The sequence below is a fragment of the Ascidia mentula genome, chromosome 3 (genome assembly GCF_947561715.1).
Source record: "Ascidia mentula chromosome 3, kaAscMent1.1, whole genome shotgun sequence".
NCBI lineage: Eukaryota > Metazoa > Chordata > Ascidiacea > Phlebobranchia > Ascidiidae > Ascidia > Ascidia mentula.
The window spans coordinates 21,886,838-21,896,599 of record NC_138568.1 but is presented as its reverse complement, the minus strand read 5'-3'; positions in this window follow the sequence as shown (position 1 = coordinate 21,896,599).

Sequence of the window (9,762 nt, the reverse complement as noted above, 5' to 3'; positions counted from 1 at the left end):
TGTGTTGAAAAGAGGCAGCTGGAAGACACAAACGACCAAAAACGGTATAACTGCAATAGATTTTTTTACAAAATTTCATTGTTGCAGATTTACTACAAACGGAGTTGAAGCAGTAACGTTTGAAGAGCCATGCTGGGTTATAAAGGATGCCTTTGTTGAACTTGCGCCAACTTTTGTGTGAAGTTAATCATTAATTGGTATTTATATGATGCCACAAAAGCAACGCATGGTCTTCCATGTCACATAATGTTTGCTTTTCCACAAACTGATTACTCGCTTACTCGTTGTCCCGTTACGTGTGTACATAGTGTGAGATTTAAATGCATTTAAACGACGATTGCGTAAAAGCCAGCTGGTAAGTAATCACGAAATCCGCATATTTCAGAAACATTTTCCTTGCTTCTAATGCATTAATATACGTACATTGATCAGTTTATCAAAATTAAACTCGCCTTAATTCGTTGGTTTGCGACGCATGTTGTTGATATTTCGAACAGAACGAAAATTAGCAACGATCCGAATCAATTATTGCGGTCCTTCCGAAGTTTTTTGTAGAGGAAGATTTTACCAAAGAATTTTACGCCCATGTGACAAAATGATGGTGGGGTTACCTGTATCCATTGTACAAAATAACGCACGTTTGGCAGCAATTAATACTGCATTAGATCATGAGATAGAATAATGAATCATAAACAAATATAGCTGTGATTATCGGACATAGGACATTTAGAGGGTGCAATGTGACGTTGTATCAAGACAAATACAACAACATATTAACAATAATAACAATATTAACATAAATATAATGTATTGATATTGTTATATGACAGGTCGCCAGGGCTTTTACTTTTATGTTGACGTCACCTGGTTTCTGTTTGGCAATTGAGACTTGTGTGCGGTACGCGGCCAATCCAGTTCCCGTAGTTGAATAAACGTATAATTTCTAACTGGACTTTCTCTTTACCGAAACAGGACAAGTTAGGACTGGTCCGGGGGTGACATTTCCTGTTCCGGGTACACGGTCTTTTGTCGACGTTAAAAGGGCCGACAATTGATTACCGCTTGGGAGGAGTGAGTAATTGCAAATTTCTAGTTAGCATTCTGTTGCTTAGGTAGCGAATATTTTGCGCGGTATTAAACTGTTGTATATTTCTGTTTGTTTGCGAGTGTGTTAGTTTAGTTTGCTATTGTAGTTTTAGTTTTTAGATACTGGAATAAAATAAAATCGATGTCAAATTTTACCTTGTATTCATTGATTCTGTACCTCTTAAACACTTTGGAAATTAAAACTTTCCTGAAAACAGTGTGTTTTGTCGTGCTTTGATTTTGCGTGGTGAAGGTTAAGAGCAAAGTACAAATGTTGCTATAGTTTGATTCGAACGTTCGCAAATATTAGCCTTGCATTGTTGGTTAGGTTTACTGTTTACAGACCTGGGCTTGCAGAGACATGGTACGACAAACGTGACGACTGCGGCTACAGGGGGGCGGAACCAATACCAATGTTAGCTGTGCGAAACCGTGTGAAGGTTTGGAAAGGTTAAAGGGGCGGGAAATTGCCCGACACCAACTCAGATAAACAGCATCGTATACTGGGTCGTCATTAGTTTGTTTTAGTTTGTGGGTTGTTTGCTCACAAACTCGAACCACGTGGTTAAATCACTTGACAATATTTGGGGGTATCAGCATCATTGACCACCGTTATAAGAATTTCGTTTGCACTTTGATCAAGTTTACGTGTTATGCGACGAGTTTTAATGCTTGACCTCCCACCAATAATAAGCCTATATTGCATTGCATGGCCTGAAAATTGGCGAATCTCGCTAGTGTGAATATCGATGGGAATATAAGTGTGTTCTTACGAAAAGAGCAAAATTCTCACGTGAAGTAAAGACCAAAGGTTTAAATTCGAACTCCCATTAAATTTGCGGTAGTGATGCAACATGGTGCACCTAGTAGTTCGTGGTGAACAATTTACCAAATTTTATGAGAATACTAGTATTAACATTTGAGTTTACAAACTCCTGTGAAGGAGTAAAGTAGATTCCTGGTGTTTACATTAGCGGGTTTTTGTTTAAACTTCTGTGGCTTCGTTGAGATAACGTGCTTGGTGTTTGTCACAACAAAACACAATGATGATATTGTAGCAGCAACCGGGCAAGTTCGGACAACAGGGTCAATGTCAGGTTTTGTGTGTTGTCCACATTATATTGCCAGCAGAAACGAGGTTTAACAAAATAATGACAAAAACGTGAAAAAATCGTTGTATCAATAAAGTAACAAGTTTTGGTTCAATGCCAGCTGATGCAGTATTAATTGCAAAATCGATATCCCTATTAATAGCATTACCAGTTTCTGCAAATAAAAAACACACGTATTATAGAGGTAATATAATGTCGCTGAGATAAGATAATGCCTTAGCGAAGTACGGGTTCTTCACAGGTTTATTGAGATAATCTAACTAGAAGATTAAATATCATGTGAAAGGCGTGCAGTTCATCTGATGACACTCGATTTACAACTTACGAAAAGTATGACCTTTATTTTTAACACAGAAATTCTTACACACCGAAGATTTGTTCCTAGTTGGTTAAAAGGAATTAGATGGCCAGAGTAATTAAATGTAACGGCGTTTTGGGGTCTCGTAATCTATGGAGTGGACAAGTCTCGTGGAAACGAAACATTGGGACCAAGACAGAAAGTTATGATGAGTTTAGAAAGTACGACAAAATATTTCGAAGCAATTTTCCACAAGTTGTCATGCCAACCAACCACCACCTCTTAACAAACTTGGAAAAATATTGCGAAGAAAAGAATATCCTGGCTCCCGGTAAACGAGTGGCAAGTTACAACTTTGAGTTGGTCAAGGGTCAAAAGTTGCTGTACAAGTTCATTGTTATTGTTCAGCACAGAGAAATGTACGAAGCAGGAAATTACTTCTTCTTCCGTTGTGGACCCGGTGAGAATCGAGATATTATCTTGCTCGCAAACCCAACTTTCAATCAACCTGGGAATGGTTTAATGGTGACCTCTTCCCTCACAAACCAACCAAACACATTTGAATACTTGCTTCAACCGCCAAAAACATACGAGTTTTAAGGTTTTCCGTATTACTTTGAAAAGTTTGTGACAAAAATCAGTTTGCATCAAAAACCAGAGAAATTTTAGTGGTAGATTTTTCGAGATCTCTGTTTTCTTGTTGTTTGAGATTGCCAGACGACTTGCTGATGGTGATGTCCACCAATCCATCCCTGTGTCATCCTGCATCTCCGTTTCTATGTTGAGAGTTTCCACGTCAGAGAGATATGAAAATGAGTTAGATGTATTTAGGCAGATGGAAAAAGTTTTTCAAGGGAATTTGGATATGTGGGAAATTTCAGCAAGAACCACTCTGAAGAGGTTAGTATTTTCCCGAAACTCGAAAGGGGGCGATAGACGATTAGTGCCTGTGTATGAACTTTGTTTTCAAAAGAAATATTAATTGTGCCTGTTGGCGTTACCGGTTTCTGTCCAAAAGAATAGCTAAAAAGAATTAAAAAGCGTGATCTTTAAACTTTTGGTTGGGTCAAAATAGGTTTTACGTGGAAGGAGGTTCGAAGGAAGATAACATAAGTTTACACAAGTTTAAACCTTCGCTATTGCAAGGATAATACTTATTTACATTTATCGCATATTGTTATTTCAATGTGCACCATGTTGTTTGCAATTTCACAATCCGTAAATGTGCATGTGTTAGCTTTTGCGATGTAAACTTTGTTTCGTTTTACACTAAGTTCAATGTATAAATAAAGGGCACTTAGCTACTTGTACTGTATAATAACGCTTTTAACAGTGTCCATTTTCATTGCGATTTTTTTGCTGTTTTATGCAGGTATTATACAAAGAATTATAGTTTTATTGTTTACTAATTTCACGATAAACACTGCGTTTCTTCTTATTTTTTTGTGTGTTGCAATTTTTGTGCTTTATTAAAGGCGTCATAAAAACTGGCGCAAGATGGAGGTATAGAGCCACAAAAAATTTCACGGGACAGGTCACCGAAAACGGAACCGAATAGACGTTTTCAGAAAGTCGACAAGATTTTGTTGGTTGCTGGAAAACTTTTGTGTTGTGATTGTGCATAGAACTTTGTTTAAAAGTTTTCCATTTTATTGTGAGAAATCTATGGATTACTTTCTCCGGCTGTTGTAGCAAACATGCATTTATTTTCGTTAGGTAAAAAAGGCAACAAAAGTAAGGCAGGCTTTTGTTTGCCTGGGATTCTGTTGTGTGTCTGGTGCAGTCTTGAAGTACTTTTCCGTCGCACTGTTTCTACACAGTGTGAGGTTTGAGTTGACCATTTGCAATATACTTTACGGCGAAATGTACAACTAGTAATCATTTAAAATAAGTCATATATACCTCAACAATTCGTTTTATATGGCCTTGCACCTTACACAATAGGTCAAATGTATCCACACTAAAGTGCAGTTAAAGTACAAAATAACCTACGTTTGGCAGCAATGCAAGCTGCATTAGGTCATAGAGATATAGCAGAGTTAACAGGAAGTTAACCTGGGGAAGGCGGAAGCAACGTAACAATTGATTGATAGGCAGTTTTTACCATTCGATGGCGTGCAATGGAGGCATAAGGGCGGACGCTGAAGCCTATGAATATTTACAGTCTGTTCAGGTCAGTGGTATAGAAACGTTTTAGCACTCTGAAACCATTGTGTTGCTTACCGAATGTTACGCGCGATATTAAATTGTTGTATATTTCTGTTTGTTTACAAGTGTGTCAGTTTGGGTTTGTTGTTATGATTTGAGTTTTGAGTTACTTTGGAAGAAAACGCTTTCAAATCAAGTATTTTTGTCAAATTTTGCGTTATTTTCATTGAGTTGCAGACAGCAGTACACAATGTTTCGAACTGCAGTTGCAATTTAACATCTAGTCCAACACAGATGAAATCTTGCAGGCTGGAGTACAGCTTTAATGTCTGCAGCGCAATGATTGCATTCTGGTATTTTTGCTTCCATATAATTATAAATGTTGTTAAACGTTCTTTAAGTCTTTAGGAAACACTCAGGGCTTTAACCCGGAAAATAATGTGCTTTGATTTTGCTTGGTTAAGACTGTGTGTCCAATTACAAACTGAGTCGAGCGTTCGCAAATATTAGCCTGGTATTCCTGGTTAGGTTTTCTGTTTACAGACCTGGGCTTGCAGAGACTGGCACGACAAACGTGACGACTGTGGCTACAGGGGGGCGGAACCAATACCAATATTAGCTGTTGATTAACCGTGCGAAGGTTTTGGAAAGTAAAAAGGGTGGGCAATTGCCCGACACCAACTCAGATAAACAACATCATATACTGGGTCGTCATTAGTTTGTTTTGGTTTGTGGGTTGTTTGCTTATAAACTCGAATCACGTGGTTAAACCTAGTTAGTTTACCAGCGCCGTTTTTTATGTTTTACAATTCAAACACCATCTGGTGATTCCCCGTGACTAAATACCAACATACATGTGTGCCCTGTTGATTTCCTTGTGTTTGTGCGTCTGAGTATATGTGCTAACACTATTAAGGGTTTTTAATTAAAACTATTAAGATATAAGAGAAATAAAATTGACTGGCAATTTTTTTTTCTTTCAAATATAAGCAATGAAGGCAATAATGCTTTTCATAGTAAGCTGCGGACAAGGTGAATGCTGTTTCAATCAAACAGGTCACATTAGTGCAGCTATGGCGTGACTTACAACGTTCTTGTGACCTAAATATATTTTTTCTTTTATTTGTCTTGAATATATTTGTATCAAGTAGTTAGTGGAATGTTTAGGTTACATGCAGTCATGTGGAAAATATTTTCTTAACTTTGATCAAGGTGGAATTACGAACCGAGGTGGGTTTCATGGAAACAAATTCTTGCACACCTGCAAGGTGGAAACCGATCAAGTATGTGGAACTTGCTTCTTATATGCATGACATATCGAGGTTTTGCCGCAATCACAAGAAACATCGAGTTTATTGTTGTCTTGTGTTACCGGCGTGGAAGGATAGAGAGACCCTATGGAGTGGGGAGACAATTACACATAATCGTGCTTCCGTGGAGTTAGCAAGGCACCAGGTTAATATGACAGGTCCGCAAAACATCACCATAAGTTTTAACGCAAGTGAGGCACGTTCTGGATGAATATCGGCGCTATGTGTTACTCTGTGTGTATAGTGGAATAGGGATTTCCCAATTTTTTTTGATAATTTTCGACAGACGCTTATTTATGCGAAAAGTTTTAGAATATGGGGGTATTTATGTTTATGTTGTTGCAGTTAGGATCCACGGTTGTTTTGCTCTACACTGTGTTAACGGAAAAATGCAAAACTTTGGTTTTACTTATTGCAGTTATATTGGATAGTGATCCAAATATTTACCTGACGCTGTCGTAATTAATGGGATTGTTTTGTATTTGAACTGCAAGCTCAATAGATACGTAGCCTATTAATCTATATGTATAAAAATAAAGTTATTGATTGGGTGTTCGCAAAATTATGCAAAGAAATGCATCTCAAGCCGCAACGTTAAATAAATTCTGGTGGTAGAAATCAACACAAACATTTGCTCATCATTACGCCTTTAAATTAACATCGTGTGATGATTTAGCATTTGATCGTAATCTCTGGCTAATGTGACGAAGCGTGGAGCTTTCCCAAATAATTTCCACGTTAAGTTAATACTAGACAAAAACAGCCCGCGGGGAATCGAAACAAAGATTGCCGCAGAAGGATATAATTGTTCCCGAGGTCGTCACATTGACTATCAATATAAAAAAAATGCAATTTAAAACTTGTAAGCGGTTTGCTGCTCACAGCGTAATTGTTTGCGACTTGTAACATGGTTGCAACAAAATGGCTGACTTTTTGGCTAAAACGTACATTTGTACAAAAAATTGATCATCAGTAACGATTGTTGTATCACAAAACCTTAATACGTCACATACAAGAAGCAAGTGCATCATATTCGATCGTCTCCTACCTTGTCGTAATTCTTTTTTATAGTTAAAATTAAAAAAATATTTTCCGCATGACTGCCCGTAGCCTAAACATTCCACTAACTACAAATATATTCAAGACAATTAAAAGAAAAAATATATTTAAGTCTGTGTTTGTTAAATTGGTTACGTTGCCAAGTGATATTGTTTCGTAACAATGCAAAAAGCATGTTGGTAACGCCACATGCGCTCGTTTAGAATTTCGGGTATTCAGGTTTGAAATCGTGGCCGAAAGCAAAACGATCCATCGAACTTCGTTTTGGAAATAAAGCATTTACAGCAATCACAATAAAGATTGTGTTGAGAATCGAAGGGTCGGATATATATATAGAGAGGCACTGTGGAGTTAGAAGTTACACAGAATCAAATTTCCGTACAAAGCAAAGCACAAGGTAATTTCAGGCTCGCAAAACGTTACCCTAAAGTTTGATGAAAGGCAAGATCTGGATGAATTGATCACACAGATATCGAGTAACTACTTTTGGGTATTTTCAAGCGTGTTAGTGTGTAGGTGAAGGAAACAAATACTTAAAAAAAATCTTTGATCTAATATATGATGTGTGTCCTATATGTAAAATTTACCCAAATGTTACTTTTTTCTGTCAACAAGTCGCTAAATTGAATGTTTAGATTTTATCAAATAGAGTTGATATATTTATAACTGAAACAATGGGAGAATCTTTCGAGGAATTTCTAGATTTTGACAAACAATTTCGCACCCAGTTGTCGGAACGCAAAGGGATTGATCCTGATGAACGTAAAGCAACACACGGCAAACTGCGGGATGATTTGGATTTGTGGTGCAAAAATAAAAAAAAAGAAGAGTCACATCTTCCTCCTCCTCCCCCTCCAGAAAACCTGGTAGACAGCTACAAATTTCAAAAAGAACGCAACGGACAGGAGTTACTTTACACGTTCATTGACATTGTGCGAAACAAAAACAATTTTGAGAAGGGAAACTATTTCTACTTCAATTGTGGTACCAAACAGGACGTTATGTTGCTTGCCAATCCAACTAAAAAGCAACCTGGAAATGGCGTAATTATAACCTCTGCAGACAGCAAAGAAGATATGAAGTCAAAAGAAAAAAAATTTACTCCAAAATCTATAAAAGCCACTCTGAGAGCGAGATCAGATCTTGATAAATTTCCAACTTATTTCAAAAACTTTATGACTGAATCGGTTTGTACCAAGTATAAGTCGACTAAGGAAGGTCAGTTTTTTGACATCGCGGTCCTGCTGTTGTTCGAAATCGCCAGACGACTTGTTGAAAATGATGAACTCCGTTACGTCCCAGTGATGTCTTACATCGTAGTCTGTCTTTTGGAAAAAAACATTAATATCTTGATAGAAACTGAGAAATCCAGAATATTTAAAGGCACGTTCAAACAACGGACAGCGGAAGCAGAAAGAATTTTTACAAGGTTAATGCAAGGTCATGAGACAATAAACCTATAATTGTAGAATAATAAAACCTTGTTTTTGTCTGTTGGATGGGCATTTTATTCATAAACAATCGCTAAAGAAAGAAATAGAAACTTTATTCCGCTCTAATGAATTTAATATTTTCACAGATACTACGGAAATAGGCAGGAAGAGAAAGAAGCTCTGATGAAAACATTGTTTAATCCACAATTTAGAAGTACAGAAAATAATGAACAAGACGCTCAATTTGAAGAAGGTTCTAGTTCTGAAGACTCGGAGTCAGGGAGTCCCACTACCTGAGAATAGAAGAAGTAAAGACAGAAAAAGCAATTGTTCACCCACAGAAGCAAACAAGTCTCGTCACTGCAGTTCGTAACTGTAGCACTAGACGTGCGCTAAGTAAACCAGCAAGGTTCAGCATTCTTTACATCGTAGCACTTCGCTTTTATTTCCGGGCCTGGTTAGTTTACCAGAAAGTCGGAACAATGTTCACTACTAATGCAACTTCACTACAAATTTATAAAGTGACTGCACATTATTTGATGATTCTTTTCGTTTCGTTGACGTTACAGAAACGGTGGTATCGTTTCCTATGTGATTGACGCCTTTCGGTGGACAAGTGTGACTTCTAACCTTCACCCTCTGTCTGTTTTAGAATGTGCACGAATGGTGGCACGCTTACATTTCAGCGCTTTTCAGTCTTTGCCAAATTTATGTTTTCCTTTCCTGTTATCAACAAATCATACCTTCCTTCCAGCAATACAAAAAATCTTTACATACAATGTTCCAAAACACTTTTCTCATGACATTTGGTCACGATTAGAGACCCTTGTCGGAACACCTTATTAAATATTTCGATTTTACTTGCACTTCTTCGGGTTTAATTCTTTTTCATTATTTCAAAACACTCATGGGCAACGACCTTTTGGAAAGGCCTACTCTTCTTAAGAAATTAGCAAAATATTTAAGGAAGTGTAAATGTCTTTTGGTTTCCTTACGAGCCGTCTGCCCATTTCCCGTCTGACAATCCCATACCCGAACTTGAATGTCTCTACTGAACATTATCCTATATAACGCCACATCCTCTGTGTAAATACTGTTGCTTTATTCTGCAGTATTTGCCCTCCGGATTTTGTTGCAAGTGTTGCATAACATCACGTGACTAATTCAGCCAATAAGTTTCCGATAACCCAATCACAAATAGTCATCAGCGCCTGTTAATTTGGCTCTTTCCATTGGTTTCTATTTATATTCTATTCGGAATCTTCGTTCAATCTCTGATCTTCTATTCGGTGGTATTATTGAGACTCTATAACCTA